This window comes from Aedes aegypti, chromosome 1 (assembly GCF_002204515.2).
Source record: "Aedes aegypti strain LVP_AGWG chromosome 1, AaegL5.0 Primary Assembly, whole genome shotgun sequence".
Taxonomy (NCBI): Eukaryota; Metazoa; Arthropoda; class Insecta; order Diptera; family Culicidae; genus Aedes; species Aedes aegypti.
Genome location: NC_035107.1, coordinates 161,156,540 through 161,177,430, shown reverse-complemented (window position 1 = coordinate 161,177,430; position 20,891 = coordinate 161,156,540). Strand labels below are relative to the sequence as shown.

General features: G+C 37.9%; 1 protein-coding gene across 4 annotated transcripts in view; it reads right to left on the bottom strand.

Moving 5' to 3' along the window:
• The window catches only part of LOC5576867 (forkhead box protein O), a 326,829-nt gene extending 314,369 nt beyond the window's left edge, over positions 1 to 12,460 (bottom strand). For 2 of the 4 annotated variants that reach the window (XM_021852671.1, XM_021852683.1), the window contains exon 1: positions 12,071 to 12,460. The gene's annotated coding sequence lies outside the window, so the exon portion shown is untranslated. Of the gene's footprint in view, positions 1 to 11,669; positions 11,823 to 11,885 lie in introns of those variants that run through there. The other 2 variants (XM_021852675.1, XM_021852679.1) reach the window with 2 other exon arrangements.
• Between the last annotated feature and the right edge of the window lie 8,431 nt (positions 12,461 to 20,891).

The window sequence follows — 20,891 nt, the reverse complement described above, 5'->3', positions numbered from 1 at the left end:
ACTTAGTTTTCTAAGGAATCAATAAGACACATCCAGAACATACCAACTACATCGACAAGTGGAATAAATCTTTCACTTATTTGATACGATTTTTGACCTTATTCTAACTCCAGAATGTGAAGGAGCGTGAACAAGAAAAAACTAACCAAAATCGGCAAAAGTTTCTTACTAAGTACAGTCGACTCTCCACATCTCGATGTTCTATATCTCGATATCTCTCCCTATGTCGATGATGTTTTTGGTCCCTTCATTCCACATGCATTTTCACTCTGCATATCTCGATATCCTCCTTATCTCAATATCTCTCTATCTCGATATGATTTCCGTTCCCGATTTTCTCTCCGTATGTCGATATGATCATTTTAGACTAGATTTTAGGGATTCAAAACAATTGAGAAGACGAAATGACGTCTGTTTGTTTTTGATTTTCCTGGTAACGGAGTGATTTTCAATCTAGTATTAATTGAACATTTCTATGTCTCGATCTCTCCCTATCTCGATGGTCCCTTCGAGATGTGGAGAGTCGACTGTATCAATATTAAGAAAAAAAAATAATACATTGAATTGCTATAGTTTTGTCACAATATGTCGCTAAAAACATTAATTCCGATAAGAGGAAACTACTAACAAACTTGGTTCCACCAAGAGAACAAAACTAGTTTCAAATTTATTTCTTTTCTCACAGATAGATGGTAAAGGTCACAGTTCTCATTCGCTATACCAGGTCTCTATCCCATATTTAAGCTTATATTTATTGATTGAATGTTTCAAGCTTGTTCTATCGATGATCATTATGATTTTAACTACCGTCGGCTTATTTTTTACGTTGAAAAGATCAAATTTTACGCCATACGTGATGAGGCTCGTGGAGTGTAAGTGACAAATTGTATAAGCGTCAAACGGGTAAAAAGATGTGTTTTCAGAAAAAATGACTATTCATTTTATAAAGTGAGCACCTTATGCATCTTTTCAATTTATCAATGAAATCATAATCGGTTTTCTGTACATCTTTCGGCCAATATTGCAAGATGTTGTTGTGATCAAAAAGCCAACAAAAAAAAAATATTTTACACGAATAAGATACAACGTTTAAAACGGTCGATTTTTGACACAAAATTTTAAATTCTTAAAAGTGAATGGATCCTCAACAATAATGGAATGTTAAGCACATTTTATCAAACGATAATGGTTATTATTTAAAAAATATGTGATTATTTTGGAAACAATAATTTAGAATCATCACACATCTGTAAACTATAAAACATTGAATATAATTGAAACCACACGAAATTTTCCACAAAGCATTGATTTCGGCGGTGGCATAGCTCTTCGGAAACGTGTCGGTAACATCGCTCACGCGCATTTTTCTGTTACTATCATGATTTTATTACAGTTACAATTACGTTACACTTTATAACGCTGTGAATGTGCTGATAAACCCATAGTATAAAGATTTACCAAACCCACAACAACTGCTCCCAGCGATAACCATTAGTCATTTACCTTATGGTATCTCGTGGTAAAATGGCCTTGTGATAAAAACCCAACCCTAATCGACAGAGGTGTAATTGTGCCTTATCAAATTCTCTGACGTCTCTTTCACTAGTTAGGTCAGCACCAAAACAATTCGGTTCAACAAAAAAAAAACGTTTTCAAAATATACTAGTACCTACTCCTCTATGCTATGATTGTAAAAAGCAGATTATATGATATTCGCTATGGTTAAAGTAAACAATGGCGTTTGCTGAAGAAGAATAAAAAACGACACTAAATTCCAAAGTAGAGATTGGCTTCAAAAATTGGCACTAGAACCAGTTCAAACCGGCTTGGATTAATCTGGCTGGCTAGGTAAGCACAGTTCCTACCCAGTGGTCACCATAAAAGCGATCAAACGCGATCGATTTCAGTGCACCCCGTTCAGGTTTGGCAGTTTGACCAGTAAAGGAAACACTAACAACACCAACAGCATCATCGATCAAAGCAGCTGTAAGATACGTATAGCAAGAGCCAAGCCAGCCTCGGCGCTGTGAGCTAAGTAATTATCTATTCGCATTTTTTTACTCGGATATCTCGCCACACTTCATGGAATATTCAAACAGCCAGTCGCCGAGACCAAGCAAGACTCTTCGAGTTTAATAGTTCAAATTATAATATCAAATAAATGTCTCGAATGTTCATATTATTCTGATCCCCGCTTCCCAACAACTGGTAAGCCTATGCCTCTCGGTATCTGATCGTATTTGTGTATGCTTATTCCGCTAAACGGCATGGTTTCCCAAACTTTTGGCCCACGTTGTAGAGAATGTTGCTCAATAGCAAAACATAAAAAAGGACCTTAAAAATTAATCTTCAAATTTAGGTTAATTGCAAGCAGTGCCGTACCATGTGGTTGGCTTGGATGGTCCTTGCCAAGTGCATCAGCTTGCAGAAGGCGCCATAATGAGTGAAGCACTTGGCGAAATTTTTCAAAAAGCTTGTCTGATAAAGGCGCCTTGTTACAGTTTTAAAAAATATACATAGGCATGATGGTTTGAAATAAAAATTATTCCTAAATCGCTTTTGTCATCTACAGCTGTAAGCGTTTCAGAAAATAGCTGCGACATTTGTTTGAATATTTTTGAGTGAAATGCTCAATCTCTCATAAATTTTATTCACCTTAAATTTTTTGTTCTTCGCTCATAATTTGTAATAAAATTTAAATTTAGTGATTCTTATAGATGATATTTTAATCAGTCATATTGTACTTGATGAGAATCGATCCCACTTCTCGGTTCTACGAATATTTTACAGAAAAGAACTTCAAGATTCTATGAGAATATTTATCGAATTTTTGTTATAATCCAGCCTGGGATTCAGTATAGTAGTGTTTGAAATATGTCTGTAATTAACCAGTTTTTGTTCAAGCTCAAGAAAGATTTTCATAGAATCATGAAGATCTATCAAATAGTATCTCGAATATGATTCGTGGTTGGTAAATGGCTGGGCATGGCGTACCATTGGTACCTCGCGTACCTGAAGGAATAAAATAGACCCCTTTGTGCGGTCCTTAGCCTCTTGCCCAGCAACTCCTATCCCTACCTCCTCGCGGTACTGGCCGGGATACGAGTAACCTTAGGGAAGATCGGGTAACCAACCCCCGGTGGGAACTTTGGTCGTATGCTGACAGGGAAGGGGGGGTTTGCTTTTGCTTTTGCTTTTGCTGTTAGGAGCGGCTCACAACAGCGTCTGTTCCCCATGTCAGGGGCGGCTGATCATCGTCCGAGTGCCAGAGAAGGACTCTAAGCTAAACTGCGCACTATGGTCCTCCGAACATTTAGGGGGAATGGTCCTCCGGAAATCTAGGGGGTTGGTGTCAGGCCCTGCAAGCCAGCCGTAAAAAAATCAAGCAACGAATAATCAACAAGAGAATACGAACCGGGACAATCGGCGAAGACCACAGCGACGTAAAGGGACTAGCGATTGGAAGCTCGGTACGTGGAACTGTAAGTCTCTCAACTTCATCGGGAACACACGCATACTCGCCGACGTGCTGAAGGACCGTGGATTCGGCATCGTAGCGTTGCAGGAAGTGTGTTGGAAGGGATCAATGGTGCGAACGTTTAGAGGTAACCATACCATCTACCAGAGCTGCGGCAATACACATGAGCTGGGAACAGCTTTTATAGTGATGGGTGATATGCAGAGGCGCGTGATCGGGTGGTGGCCGATCAATGAGAGAATGTGCAAGTTGAGGATCAAAGGCCGGTTCTTCAACTTCAGCATAATAAACGTGCACAGCCCTCACTCCGGAAGCACTGATGATGATAAAGACGCTTTTTACGCGCAGCTCGAACGCGAGTACGACAGTTGCCCAAGCCACGACGTCAAAATCATCATAGGAGATCTAAACGCTCAGGTTGGCCAGGAGGAGGAATTCAGACCGACGATTGGAAAGTTCAGCGCCCACCGGCTGACGAACGAAAACGGCCTACGACTAATTGATTTTGCCGCCTCCAAAAATATGGCCATTCGTAGCACCTACTTCCAGCACAGCCTTCCGTACCGATACACCTGGAGATCACCACAGCCGACAGAATCGCAAATCGACCACGTTCTGATTGATGGTCGGCACTTCTCCGACATTATCGACGTCAGGACCTATCGTGGCGCTAACATCGACTCTGACCACTATCTGGTGATGGTCAAACTGCGCCCAAAACTCTCCGTCGTTAACAACGTACGGTACCGACGGCCGCCCCGGTATGACCTAGAGCGGCTCAAGCAACCGGATGTCGCAGCGGCATACGCGCAGCAACTCGAGGCTGCATTACCGGAAGAGGGTGAGCTGGATGAAGCCCCTCTTGAGGACTGCTGGAGAACAGTAAAAGCAGCCATCAACGATGCAGCTGAGAGCAACGTCGGGTACGTAGGACGGAGTCGACGGAACGATTGGTTCGACGAGGAGTGCCAGGAGGTTTTGAAGGAGAAGAATGCAGCGCGAGCGGTCATGCTGCAGCAAGGGACCCGGCAGAACGTGGAACGCTATAAACGGAAACGGCAACAGCAGACCCGCCTCTTTCGGGAGAAAAAACGCCGCCTGGAGGAGACGGAGTGCGAGGAGATGGAACAGCTGTGTCGGTCTCAGGAAACGCGTAGGTTCTATCAGAAGCTCAACGCATCCTGCAACGGCTTCGTGCCGCGAGCCGAGATGTGCAGGGATAAGGATGGGAGCATTCTGACGGACGAGCGCGAGGTGATCGAAAGGTGGAAGCAGCACTTCGACGAGCACCTGAATGGTGCTGAGAGCACAGGCAATGAAGGATGGGACAACGGAGGAAATGCCTTCGTCAGTACTGCGGAAGATGGAAACCAACCAGCCCCCACTTTGAGGGAGGTTAAGGATGCCATTCACCAGCTCAAGAACAATAAAGCTGCTGGTAAGGATGGTATCGGAGCTGAACTCATAAAGATGGGTCCGGAAAGGCTGGCCATTTGTCTGCACCGGCTGATAGGCACAATCTGGGAAACAAAACAGCTACTGGAGGAGTGGAAGGAAGGGGTAATCTGCCCCATCTACAAGAAAGGCGACAAGTTAGATTGTGAGAACGTTCGAGCGATCACCATTCTAAATGCGGCCTACAAAGTATTATCCCAGATCATCTTCCGTCGTCTGTCACCTGTAGTAAACGAGTTCGTGGGAAGTTATCAAGCCGGCTTCGTTGACGGCCGATCGACAACGGACCAGATCTTTACTGTACGGCAAATCCTCCAAAAATGTCGTGAATACCAGGTCCCAACGCACCACCTTTTCATCGATTTCAAGGCGGCATACGACAGTATCGACCGCGTAGAGCTATGGAAAATCATGGACGAGAACAGCTTTCCCGGGAAGCTCACGAGACTGATAAGAGCGACGATGGAAGGTGTGCAAAATTGTGTGAAGGTTTCAGGCGAACACTCCAGTTCATTTGGATCCCACCGGGGACTACGACAAGGTGATGGACTTTCGTGCCTGTTGTTCAATATTGCGCTAGAAGGTGTTATGCGGAGAGCCGGGCTTAACAGCCGAGGTACGATTTTTACGAGATCGAGTCAATTTGTTTGCTTCGCGGATGATATGGACATCGTCGGCCGAACATTTGAAAAGGTGGCAGACCTGTACACCCGCCTGAAACGCGAGGCAGCAAAAGTTGGACTAGTGGTGAATGCGGCCAAGACAAAGTACATGCTAGCTGGTGGGGCCGAGCGCGACAGGGCTCGCCTAGGTAGCAGTGTTACGATAGACGGGGATACGTTCGAGGTGGTCGACGAGTTCGTCTACCTTGGATCCTTGCTGACGGCTGACAATAACGTTAGCCGTGAAATACGGAGGCGCATCATCAGTGGAAGTCGGGCCTACTATGGCCTCCAGAAGAAGCTGCGGTCAAAAAAGATTCACGCCCGCACCAAATGTACCATGTACAAAACGCTCATAAGGCCGGTAGTCCTCTACGGGCATGAAACGTGGACGATGCTCGAGGAGGACTTGCAAGCACTTGGAGTCTTCGAACGTCGGGTGCTTAGGACGATCTTCGGCGGTGTGCAGGAGAACGGTGTGTGGCGGCGAAGGATGAACCACGAGCTCGCCCAACTCTACGGCGAACCCAGTATCCAGAAGGTGGCCAAAGCTGGAAGGATACGATGGGCAGGGCATGTTGCAAGAATGCCGGACAGCAACCCTGCAAAGATGGTGTTCGCTTCGGATCCGATTGGTACAAGAAGGCGTGGAGCGCAGCGAGCTAGGTGGGCGGATCAAGTGCGTATCGATTTGGCGAGCGTGGGGCAGAACCGGGGATGGAGAGATGCGGCCACGAACCGAGTATTGTGGCGTGAAATTGTTGATTCAGTGTTATCTGTGTGATTCGTACAAAATTCTGGGTAGGTATCTCACAATAAATTGGATACATCTAATAGAAACTCTTTTGCGGGATTCTCACTTAATTCTTAGCTGGAAAAGGATTGCCACAAAACCTTGGGCAGGATTGTTACAATAATAACCCGGGACACAGGAAATCATGTGCAGGATTTTCACATGATACTTAGTGCCATTCTGACAGAAAAGTAGCACTAATCCTGAGCAGGATTCTTCGAAATTTCTGACGTAATCCTGAATACAATTCTTACAGATTCCTGGTCAGGGTTCTCAAAAAATGTTGTAAAAATAATTTACTTCAATCTCTTTGAAAGAATATTTAACATTCATCGACAATTATTTGATCTTATCGTAATTTTGGAATGAGAAAGGCATTAATTTATTTTGAAACATTTCACAAATACCCAAGTCACATCTTCAATTTTATCTGAGCTGTCATGCATTTTTACAGAGTATATTATTAAAAATACACATAAAACTGATTTGTCGATGGAATCAACATCGAAGCATCTATAAAGTCACAATATGATTAAATTGGCCTGTTCTACAAAATGCTGTCACTGTCGTATATTGGTGACCATCACATGATAAAATCGCACTTGAAGATATTAAGAAACATGCAATCCATCTGAGACTCTTCTTACGACGTATTTGTCATGATGAAAACTAGATCATGACCAAACAATCTGAATTCTCAATGAAATTGAGCAAGAAACCCAATAAAATTGTGTTTCGCCAACGATTTACGGCTTTTTATGGTCTTTTTAGTTTTAATTGATAATGAATTAAGAAAAGTGAAATTCGTAGGAAATGAGAATAATTTTACTCCATATGAAGGCGGGATGTGTTTGTTTAGACAAAAACCACATTCCGCTTCGTGCTCGTTTTCATTAGACTATCATGGCTACTATAATTTCTAAGTTGGTAGCATAAAAGTTTGCTTAAAGTTTTTTTTTCATTTCGTTCTAAAACAACTTTAAGGATAGTTTCACCTAATATAACTTTCTGAGTAGTCATTCAGCGTTTTGAAAAGTATGACACGAAGCGTTTGGTTTCATGTGTGGGTAGCTGTAGAACATATTACAATTAATTTCGAACCGATTATGTTTTAAGAAGTATGAGAGTAAAATAATATTTTAGAATGTGGGTAAAACTCACGGTTTAGTTATCTATTATACAAGTATAGTTTCTCTAGCAGTCTAAACAAATAAGGTTCTTGTTTTTTTCTTTACTTATTTTGCTAGGAGTAAAAAGATGGTATTTCAGCAAATTTAGTCATAAATGGATAAATCACTCGAGTCACCTAGTGACAGAGCTTGGTTGCATATTATTAGTGGGTTTAAAGCTCTACCTTCAGTAGAATAATAGAATAATACCAACATTCAATTTGTTCATGAAAATAACGATTTTTGTGATGGAAAAATAATGTTCAACTTTTTTTCTTCAACCAACATCATCCATAACATCGTAGCATATTAGTTGAATGATTTTTAGAAAACCGATTACGTTTTTTATAAGTACATAAAAATAAGAAATGGCATAAACAAGGTTACCACTTTATAAAATTAACCGTCCTTATCATATTGTCTATACAAAATTTTAAACAAAACTAGCACGTGAGACGTCTAACTTGAAATTTAAAAAATCGCGAATTTCTATTGTACCTAATCATGATACTTTTGATGATTTGGGTGACAAATAGTTAATTTTTTCGCCATAACATTTCAAAAAAGAATTAGATGGTACCGTAAAACGGAGTAACATTGATCAGCGGGGTAGCATTGATCGTAATGGTCCTCCTAAAAAATGTTTGAAACAATATTTTTCGTTGAAATATTATCAATACATCAATGTTGCACCTCTTTCTTATATTAATAAGTTCCAATATAAAGGTGTTTCGCAAAATAAACGGTTTATTCCAGTCTATATTTTTCAACATCTCGATACCAATGGTTTCCATGATTATAGATGACACTACCGAAGATTCATGCTTCACATGAATTCTACAAATGATGCTGTTTTTACTACAATGTCAACGCCGAAAACTATTCCGTTGATGCTGATGATAATGGTCCCGCCACATACTCCTACAGTGGTTTGAGCTAGAGGATATTTTTTTTAGATAATTAATTATGATCAATTTCAACCACATTTACAAGCAATATTCGATCTGATTATTAGTACAGGTATGAACAACATTATAAGTTTCCGTACTAAACAGCAAAAAAATAATAATCATAAATTTTAGAACACTGTTTGTCTCAATCATCAATATTCGTAGGCATTACAAGTGATCATGAAAGTCCAACAAAATCCAAAATACTGCCAGAATTGGGGTTATCAATGATGGCAAGATGATTTCAAAACTATCGGCATTATTCGCATTATCAAGAAATTCATTCAACCTGACATTCAACTAGACAACTTACTACTACTCCATGGAATCATCCACCAGCCTAAATCCCCGATTCTATTGATAAATAATCAAAAGTCATTTATACTTGTGTACCGCGCGCGGGACGCAAACCTCTATAGACTGCACAAAACAAGAGTAAGCTATAATTACGGCAAAATATACAAAATCCATCATCGTCATCGAGGCGTTTATTAGTGCCCCAAAAATATAAAAAAATACAATATAGTCCATACAAAATATCAGCTAATAAAAACTTCATCAAGATACATAATAAGTTTAATTCTAAAAAAAACTTATCAGTGCAGCTTAGAGTGTCCATTTCCCGGCCATTTTGCTCGTCCCGGGATTCGGGACAAAAATCTAAGTTTGTCCCGGGAAATCCCGGGATCCCGGGATTTCTAAAATTGTCATTTAAACATGTATTTTGGTTGAAATTTAAGTACAAATTCAACAATACATTTTTTTCAGTGAAATGAAATGATAATATTACTTTCCAATTACGGATTTGCAACATTTTTTTTTAATTTTCTATAACACTTATGAATTATGGGGCCCAGATAGCCGTAGCGGTAAACGCGCAGCTATTCAGCAAGACCAAGCTGAGGGTCGTGGGTTCGAATCCCACCGGTCGAGGATCTTTTCGGGTTGGAAATTTTCTCGACTTCCCAGGGCATAGAGTATCGTCGTACCTGCCACACGATATACGCATGCAAAAATGGTCATTGGCATAGTAAGCTCTCAGTTAATAACTGTGGAAGTGCTCATAAGAACACTAAGCTGAGAAGCAGGCTCTGTCCCAGTGGGGACGTAACGCCAGAAAGAAGAAGAACACTTATGAATGGAAGTATGGTAAAAAAATGATCATAAATAGTATTATAGAATATCATGCTAAAAGTAAATAACTGAAAATTATTGACTGAAGATTAGATGTACTTTCAAATTTGCTTCCTCAGCGTAGACTTATAAAAACGACGAATGTTGAAGAGGAAAACATTAAAACTTTGCAACTAGACTAATATAAATAATTGATCTTTCCATTAAAAAATAACTCGTCTATTCTCTTTTTCATGATGATTTTCTATTTTATCAAATAAGGTCTTATAGTAAGAAAAAATGTCATTGTTTTTCGTTGACATTGACTGGGTTTTATCAAAGTCTACGTACATTACGGGAAACCCGGGATTCCCGGGATGTCAGAACAAATATCCCGGGAAACGGGAAATCCCGAAATTGGTCAAATCCCTGGATTTTTTGTCCCGGGATGGACACTCTAGTGCAGCTTTACAAAAGGCAGCTTTGACGTGTGAAATACATTATCTTTTGAACTAAGTTAGCGATGTTGCACGTTTGATGTGTATAGGCATTGACTTGAAGACACTAATTCCTTTGAAAAACAAAGAATTTTGTGAATCATTGGTTGAAAAGTACGGTGTTTTATATCATCCGCGTTTCTAGTATTATATCTATGAATACCACTTCCTATTTCAATTCGATCACACAAATATCGAGAAAACAATCCATTTACTACTTCACCGTTGTCAAATACTCAATTCTTTCTTTCACTGATAACCATTGTGGGGCATCTAATAAAAAAGGAGGAAGTTAATCCGTTACATCTTATTATCAAACGCATTATTTTATTTTGCAAACCTTGCAATCTCGACATTTGAGTTTCGTTTGCTAGCAACAAGATAGAGTGGCAGAAATCTAGATGAGGAGAGATGAGTGATTGATATAACTGAATTTTACTTTCAATATTCAAATCGTTTTTCAAGCGACAACTTTTAAAAAGAATGGTCAATTCAGGAAAATCAATGAATTACTACAAAGAATGCAGAATTTCCTAAGGAAATTGCCTATCTTTAGGCGTATTCCGTGGTTCGATGTGTCTTTAATTTTCAAATAACTCAAAAAGTAAGTCACTTTTAAGAGTTTGACTTTCATAATCGGCTTTAGGGGCCATGATCTTAGTAAATAACGATATTTCAAATATTACCGAACATTGTTTATAAAAATATTACTTGCTTTAAAAATATTAAACTTACAACATTAACATTTTCAAAAGAAGTTTACAAGAAAAATCTAGAAAACTGATGAATACTACCGGGATTACACTATGTTTTATTGAAACTTGTTCAATAAACATAAGATTAGACTTTGTCTAGGGGACGTACAAATGGAAGTTCACCAAGGGTACTATACAACAACGTTACTGCTCTGATTGTAACAGAGTGAATACAGGTGATCAAATCATATATCATTGAGCAATAACTAATAGTTGGATAATGATTGGAATCATTGTGATCGGCAAAAGTTAGATTTCTCGGGTGTGGAACGTAAACCAAGCGTTGGGAAACTGCGCTACGGCATCAGGTTCTTACGATGATGGGAGTGGAACACGCGGCGGGTTGAAGCAAAAGCTGATGAAAATTAATTCACTTGCTCATGTGGTGGTGATTGCGCGCTATCTCTGGCTCAGTGGATCGTCACTTTAAAGGCTCCCCTGCAATATTTACTCGTCTACTGGCGACACTACCAACTGCTTGCTGATTGCCAGGCCAGAGTGTAACAGATTTCTACACCGTTATCTCTTAACAATAACACAAGTAGAAAGCCGTGGCAAGACGCAGGGATAGTGTCTATGCAGTAGACATGAAAAGAATCTCTTGAGGAGAGGTCTTGGGTCATCGTGGCGAGATTGTGATTCTGGGGAACTTTTGCGGCAACGTATTGCGTATTATTTCTCGGGTATGTGCGGCAGTCACTCGCCTACAACCGGTATATCCCGATCGAAATCCTCCATAACGCAAACAGTGGTGGAATGGAAAGCTGATAACCAATCGCCGTGGATAACAAACACACCGAAATGCGAAGGCTTATCGACACATTCATTATCATCGGAGCTGTCTGATGGTCGTTGGGCTTCTTTTCGGTATTGCGGATTCACTCGGTTGGCACTTTTGCTCTTCAGAAAGTAATTATTTTCAGGACGGTGGAAAACGTCACACATTAAAAAACTACCGTAGACGGGTGTAGTTTGCGTGTATTTTTCCACCCAAACACAGCACCACGACTTACTGTAAAAACTTTACGCAAACACTGTATTTTTCGCATTCGCGGCGCTTAAGTAACATGACTTAAAAACAACACACAGGCGCACGCGAATGGCAAAAACACCAACACACGGGCAGCGAATCATCGCACGAGTTTATCTTCTTTTTGTTGCTATTATTTTCTGCCACTGAGAATGTGTACTATCATACCACTTCGTATTTTCCTCCTTCAGGTTGGCATTTGATATTTCGAGCGAAGTAAAAAAAAAATCCGCACAAATATGGTCAGCTAATTTAGCAATTAGCATCTAGCAGAAGAAGTTTAACGCACGATACGATCGGTAACACGCTCGGGGCGCTATCTGCATGCTTTCATTCGATTCCTTCGCGATCACGACAGGACTTTCCCAAAACTCAAATACAAAACGATCTCGCGAACTCAAAATCCTCGCGCAATAAACACACCAAAATAAAATCGTTCACTTTTCTGCCTAGAAATGTGGCGCGACCTCGTGGCGATCATAGGAAACCATGCGATACAGTCCCCAACGTAGCAGATGCTTACGAGCCGGATGTGGGCATACTACTAAACAGTGGATGCGAATCGACTCGTCGTCGTGTCCAAATCTCGTCGCTTTCCGTCGCATAGACAGTCGATGGTCGTGCATTTCAGCTGTTGCTGCACGGCATGGCATGGCACGGAACACCTCTCGGTCATGTGGAAGATTCCTCTCCGCGCAATTATTGGGGGACGCGCTCACGATTCGGACTCTCCTCTCGCGGTTGTGATTGTGTATACCTTCTCCTATTTTCCTTTTGATTCGGTTGATAGGCCCGCACCACATTCTATCACATAACGCCGTTGAACAACGTTGGAGCACCGAGAGCTCCCATAGGCCGCTGCTATCAGTGCGCGTGAACACAAACTCAACGCTTCTCATGTAGACGCGGTCGTCGTTTCTGCGATTTCCTTTTAGCCGCCGCCGCGGCGTTATCAGCATTTGCGTAGGAACAGGGGTAGCCAGTCCCCCAGATTTTTTTTCGTGATGTTGAAAATGAAATAATAAATAAAAATCATTTTACAGGTATACCTCAATTTTAATTTTCCGTAAGCCGGGGTAACATTGATCAGGTGTTTGGAGGATATTTCCTAAAAATTGATTTCTAAAAGCCAAATATTTCTAATTTATATGTGTCGCTCGTGACTAGAGTGTCCATCCCGGGGCAAATAATCCCGGGATTTGACCAATTTTTCGGGTCCCGGGATATTATTTCTGACATTCCGGGATTGCCGAAGTGTACGTAGAATTTGAAGAAAACCACTAAATTTCAATGAAAAACAGTGAAATTTTTCCTTACTATAATTTTTTTTTTTTTGATAAAATAGAAAATCACATATTTTGCAGAAAACACATATTTTTATGTGTCTATTAGTTTTAATGACATTCTCTTTAACATTAGCCGTTTTTATAAGTGTAGGCAGAGAACGAAAATTTGAAAGTACACATAAACTTCAGTCAATCATTTTTAGTAATTAACTTTAATCATTTCTTTTGTTCTAAAGTTTTGATGACATTTCAAATGTCTGAAGCTTGATTAAATGCTCTAATGTTGACTTAATTTTCTACTCTTTTTTCATTCATAAGTGTAATAGAGAATTTGAAAAATTTCTGGCAATCCCGTAATTATTCAAGTTAATCTTTGTTTTTTGTTAAATTACTTCATCAGAATAAGAAAGAATGATTTGTTATAAATGACATGTTATCTTGGAAAATTACAATATTTTTTTTATTTCATTGAAAAAAAACAATATATTGTCGACATTGTACTCCCATTTCACCAAAAAATACTAGTTTCATTAAAAATTTGAAAAAAAATCCTGGGATCCCGGGATTTCCCGGAACAAGCTTAGACTTTTGTCCCGGGTCCTGGAACGTGCAAAAAAACGGAAAAAGGACACTCTTCTCGCGACTGTATGCTGTATTTTGTCTTCTAAATGTTTTATGAATGTTAAAAAAACACTTATAAGCAATGTTTGGTGATATTTGAAATACCTTTACAAACTTAACGAATATGATGACCAAACTATTACATACAAGCCATCTACATTTTCAGTTATTTCAAGATGTAAAATACCTTGAACCATGGAATACTCCTAAATGTAGGCAATTTCCTGAGGACATTTTTCGTTCCTTGTAGTAAATTCGTCATTTTTTTCTGAATTGGACATACCTACTATTTCGACAATTACATTTTCCATGACAAGAGAATTTTCGTGCTTATTTTAATTACAGAACTCTTGTGAGACATTAATCTCTGGTAGTGTTATCCTAAATCGTATAAATAATTGTTTATTGCAACACATGAACAAAATTTATTTTTTGCGAAAACATCTTTTCTCATATGCTCTCCAAGTAACCATGCTGCTCAAGCTGCAATTGATGCATATAAACGGTGTAGCAACACAAGACTTATGCACATTTTGAAGTTTTGGCTCCCTTATGCTTAGACGATGTCAATTATGCTAAATAGCATCCTCCCAAAGTTTGAAATTATTTGGAAGAAATTTGTCTGTGAACACGCCTTTTAAAGTTTATGTGGATATCACTATGGAAAACACCAACCTTTTGTGTTTAACCCTGTATCTCTTTGTCATAACATTCTGTGTAAGTGCTCACAATCTCTCCAAAAGTGAAATTTTCCCAGCTACAACTTTGCTTAATTCCACATTTTTGTGGAATTAAAGTTTTTTTTAGTGGGAGACGGCCCCACAAATGTCGAGTTCATTTCATAAGCTATAACTACAATATGGTTCTGGAGAGACCCTATCCAATTTAAATCAACTTCAATTGTACCTCTACAGTAATACTGGCATAACAATTTTTGAATCAGCGTTCAAACTTCTAGAACTTGATAAATGTTAAATGTTTCACCCATTTATAATCAATTTTCAAAATCAGATTTTGTGATGGGAGTTCGAAAAGTGCATGACATGGCTTTGGGGCCGTTCATAAATCACGAATATCAGACAAAGTAGTACAATTCCGTAAAGGAGAATAAATTGTTGTAGTCAAGTCTGGAAGGAACGAAACAGAAACAGTGTCATTGGAAAGGGTTTAGGGACAAAATGTCGAAAGACAAAACGTCGAAACCCATAACGTCGAATGCCAAAATGTCGAATCCAAAAACGTCGAAAGGGACAAAACGTCGAATGGACAAAACGTCGAAAGCAATCATTTTTCATGCAAAGGTTTTGGAATCAAAGATGGCTATAACGTTGCCAAGGAAAATATGGTTGCGATGCGAACGGCGTTGGGTAGGGGGACATGGGGCAAGAAAGACACCAGGGGCAAAAGTGCCACCTCTAATTTCACGTAGTTCAAATCAATTTTTTGATGTTTAACTCAGGATAAGAATAAATTGAGTACTAATTGAGGGTAATGTAAATATTACAGTTAAAAATGTTTAGTACAAAAAAATATAAAATTGTCTTTAACTCACCAACGCGAAAAATGCGAAATATTATAAGAATGTAAGAATGGAAAACAAGGTTTGACTCCTAATAATACAAAACATATTGATTTTTCCGCACAGTATTGATGATTTTCAATTGTTTAATATAGCTGTGAGGATTTTTTTTTCGAAAAAGTCCTTTTGACATTAAGTTTTACATAAATAAAAACAGTATGTCTTATGGGGCAAGAGGGACACCGCAATTTTCTCATATAAAATCGAATGAACTTTTATTTTTCTAGTTTATTATTGCATTAAATCATTGTTCCTACTAAATAAAATCAAAATAAGCCATCTTGGACATTCAAAATGGTTTCTGAAATTTTTTACTATTATTGTTGCAGTCAAATAAGATAAGAACTAAATTAATTTCGTAAAATTACTTTTTAACTATAAGTCAATTTTTATCCCTCAGTTTCTATTTTTACTTACTCTAGAATTTATCGTTAAAGCGGGGAAATAATAATATACAAAATTTGTGGCATTTTGCCCTGGTGGTCTTCTTACCCCATACGAGTGGCACTCTTGCCCCGTGCCTCGTTTAAAAACCTCATAAGAAAGGACATTTTCAAAAATCTCAAATCATCATGTGTTTCTTATATTTTTGAAATCTATCGATAACATCGTTTAGAACAAGAGGTGAGCTTGCCCCTACACTGGAATGATCTTCAAAAATTGTGCTATTCAACCATGATTTGAACCCACGACATAAAAATTAACAAGGCAGGCTCTTCACTGATGTAAATAGCAAGTTTGATTGTAAACATCTGACGTCACTCCTATCGTACCATATACCTTGCGGACCACTAGATCATTTTTTTCGCAAATTTGTTCGAGGTAGATAGGAATGACGTCGTCAAGTAGCTGTCAGTTTTCGGAATATATCACCTTCTTAAATATAGTACACCGTGATTTGAACCTATATATCTTAAGGTGTCCTTCTTGCCCCCAGCCCCCCTACTGCAAAATTTGCAATGTTCATCAAAGTAAGCATGGGATAAATTTTGAGAAAAATGTCAATCTTACAACCAGTTCAGACCAGAGAAGAAGCACTGCAGCACCTCAAGAGGAAGACTAAAAATGAAGCCAGCGATAGGTCTTTTTCATACTTTTATCATTGTTGCATAAAAGTATGAAGAAGACCAAGCTGTTAAGCATTTTTTCGCCTCACCTCTAGACTCACAAAACGGCAGAGGAAATGAATCTTAAGAGCAGTTAATTATTTATCTTTTTTCTGTTCTACGTGGGCAAACAAAACATTTTTTACCACCAGATGGATCAGAATGTGGGAACTCCACCAGTTTTCTATATTAAGAGCGTAAGCATTTAGCCTAAGTTTAATTTGTTTTTAATTCCAATAAACCTTAATTTTTTTTATTATTTTGTGAATATTTTTTAGTTAAATGAATTTTATAAAATCGTTGCAGCATCTCCAAAGTGAATTGGATTTCTGGTTAAGCTATCTATTGATAAATAGTGTATTATTTATTCTTTTAAAATACACTCATTCTTTTAACAAATTAGTGACATAAACTTCATCAAATTAACAACTAGATTTTTAGGAATTAGTAAATTCTTTATTCTTCAGAAATTTGCTCGTTCTTCTCTCGAACAGGAATAGTTGACTCGATTTTAATTTCGCTTTTCGGAAACAGAAATCCTTCATCAGGATATCCAGTAAGTTTTTAAATATGTTCTATTGGAGTATAGTAGTCTATACTTAATAAACTTATTGAATTCTGAGCTAAATTTTCAATTTATTATTTATTGTTGCTACCGAGACCAGATACGAAATACAATTTCACGATGTTAACATTGAAAAAGAATATACAATACTGGACGGAATAAAGTACACATTGGCCAATATTCCATACAAAACGGTCAAGTTTGGAGACATGGATCTCAGCTTCTAGTACACGGTCTAGTGAAATTTTCACTGCAGCTTCAAAATTCGGAGCTTTTTATAATCAAACTTTTGAGTAATCACAAATCTGCAATTTTGACTGAAACAATAAAAGTCTTGAATAATTTGTAAAATAGAAATATCTTTATGCCTTTTTGCAAAAAAAAGATATATTTGATGAACCACACAAGTTTGTAGAATAAGATTTTTGAGTATGACTGATAGTTTTCAAAATGGGAGATTTTCAAAAACTTAAAAATTTTGTTTTTTCAATTATTGTGATTTTCCAATACAGTGAAACTCATATTATTTCTGAAGTACGGTGAAAATTTCATGTAAATTAGACCATTAGAAGCCGAGATGTATGAAAATGGCCAATTTGTACTTAAATCTGTTAAATGTGAATAATACTGTTTCAACTACTCAAAACATTCTCTAGTATTTGAATTTTGCGTAACATTTTTATATTTCACCGTTTTCTTTATTAATCGAATAAGTCGACATTTTGTTAGATATCACTCATATTTTTTCAACGGTCTGTTCTTTCGACGTTTTGGCATTTGGCATTTTATGTTTCGACATTTTGTCTTTCGACGTTCTGTCTTTTCGACGTTTTGTCCCTTCGACGTTTTATCCTTTCGACGTTTTGTCCTTTCGACATTTTGGCATTCGACTTTTTGGCATTCGACATTTTGTCTTTCGACGTTTTGTCACCCAACCATTGGAAAGCATATCTGAAGAACTTATGGCGTTCTTGATATGCACCTCCTTCTTATAGACTACTTCTCAAATGATTATCAACTAAGTTCTTTCACAGTTATTAACTGACAGCATAATTTTCTAATTAATCTTTGATCAAAAATTGTATTTTTTTTCCAACTCGAAAACATCCTAGACCAGCGGATTTCAAACGCACGACACTCAGCATGGTCATGATGAATTGCTACGAGTATTGGGCTCTTCCAGGTGCTTCCTGATCTTGTTTGCTTCTGTAGAAGGACCAGTTAAAAAAGCGCCGGTCTGCATCCATCCTGATTCGTAATGATATCAGGTGTATGTCATAACTTTTTACGATTGCGTTTGTTACACATAAGGTGTTTAAGGGCATAATGAGCACACGGGGCAAAATTGACATCCTTTATTCTCCAAGAATATGCATAATTTATCAAATTTTTGTGAAATGTGTACTATATATGATCTGTTTGACGGTATGAAACATTATGTTCGGCTTCATTTGTCCTCTCCAATTTGATTTGTTTTTCTCAGCTTCAAATTGCTTTATAAGCAAGGTGGTTAAAGAATCTAATTTTTGAGAAAAGTAACTAGAACATTTTTAATTGCTAATGTAAAAGAGGTGGAGTTCTTCTGCATATCATAACATTGCCACTAATTTATAATATATTTTTCACTAAACTCCACGGAAGTGTTCATGTTGCCCCTATACCTTTTTACCAACCTTGCTTCTGACAAAATTTTCTATTCCGTGTGTCTGACATTTGGTGTGATTTTTTTCACCATGAATGAATGCAACACATCGTACTAATTACGAACATGATAATTAGCTGAGGGTAACTGAATAATATTGCAATTTTATGGTCTTGAAATATGCATTTGTTTAATGTGTCCATTCTGCCCCTAACTGCCCTACGTTTATGTGGGTTAACTTAAAGGCTACACTGTTGGCTCACGGCTAAATAAACAGACTTAAGGGGTATACTAGTCTAGAAATATATGCTCACTTTGACTACTCAGCAGCATAGTAAAAAAATAAAAAAAAAAAAACAAAAAAACGCTTGAAATACTCACCAACTTTACCAAAGACGAAAAAATCAGATCTCTAGGATAAGACTAAGATTAGCCAAATTGAACTTCAATTGCTAAATGGTACATTTTTGAATCAAGTCATTATCATTCATTTCCTGAGTTCTCGGAACTGGTTCCGGTCTTCCGCTGCATATCTCTTATGATGTCCGAGGCAGTGTTCTAATACACATATGGACTATTCAACATGTATTGTAAAATAAATGAAAATAATCAGCTGACTCATTAATTGTGGTCATATTGATTCATATTTGTGAACAGTTGTTTTGCTGATTCATAAAATGTGGTTTTAGACGATGTGCAAATAAGTGAAAATTTTCAATATTATCAGTTATTCCAATGAGTACAATGTGCATGAACTGTAAGTATATGCCCAACTTTACCATTTGGTGTTGAGTGCACTATGTTGTTTATTTTGCTTTCTATATTTGATTGAATTTTCGCAAAGCCTTAATTGATTCATAATTGTGGGACCAGTGTATTTGTCAATTATTCAGTGTGAACTTTGCCCAAATTGTATCATTTGAAAACATCTTGAAGAAATCGTTTCGATGATGCCGACAATTAGAATGACGGATTTTTAGAAGTTAACTTGTATCAACCTGATTGAAAGCAAAAAAAAGCTAAAATAGTCACCGCTCAGCAAGTATTAATCGGATTTCAATATTTTTTGATTCTATACCTGTACACATAGGGTACCTGTGCCAGTGATAGACTTTGTAGCAATGGGTTAAGTCAGATCGGAATATTAAGAGCTATTGTTTTGGGCCCCGTAAACCCAGTGCACTGTGGTCCAACGAGCCGATTTACGCGGATATGCATTTTGTTTGCTAGAATGATACATTAAATGAAAACTATCTTCTACAAAGCCATATTTTTTGGTAGTCCACATTTTCATTGAAATGACGATACTTTCTTATTAGTAGAAATTATGGTAAACATGCTTCAGCAAAAATGTAAAGCAATCAATTTCATGCAACTTTCCTAAAACAAAAGGTTTTGTAGTTATCATATAGGACTGAGTGAAAGCAAAAATACTAAAACCTTTACCGCTCAGCGAATACTCAATGGATTCAAAAATTTTTTTGTCAGTTTACTCGTACACTCGACCTGACCCAGTGACCCAACGGAATAATTCCGGCCACTGGAACATTCCCGAATTCCTTTGACCACTTTTAGAAACTAGATATGTGTACGAGTATACTTACAAAAAAATAATTGAAATCCGTTACCTTTTCGCTGAGCAGTGAAAGTTTTAATTATTTCTCTTTCACTCAGGCCTATACGGGTTGAAAACCGATTTAGAGATTTTTCCTATATTGGAAAAGGGTGGTCCATAAAAATTGGTCGTAGGGATCCAACGATTAAAATTCTAATATCTCATATCTGCAAATTTTGACGAGTTAAGAAATTGGATATCTTTTTTCGCTTCAGAGTTATTGTTGTTAATCTTGCAAAATTACGCCTACTTTGATAGTGAATATCTGTGATTGGGGCAAACATAAACATATCTTTTAACGGCATTCAAAAGACAAAATAAAAAACAGGTTTCAAGTTTGACAAATGTAGGCCAATAATTAGAGAAAGTTAAACGAAAATAACATTATAGGATATAAGAGTTAATTCGAATTCGCATAATTAATCTGCTAATACATGATAATAAAATTTTATCCATTGTACCCCATATCAACTTTGACCACTTTGAACTTTGACCGTTGTTTTCAGATTTTCAAAAGATGCGAAAGAGAGCGAATTTTTGGTGACGTTACCGTGCAATGGGCTATGATGCAAAAA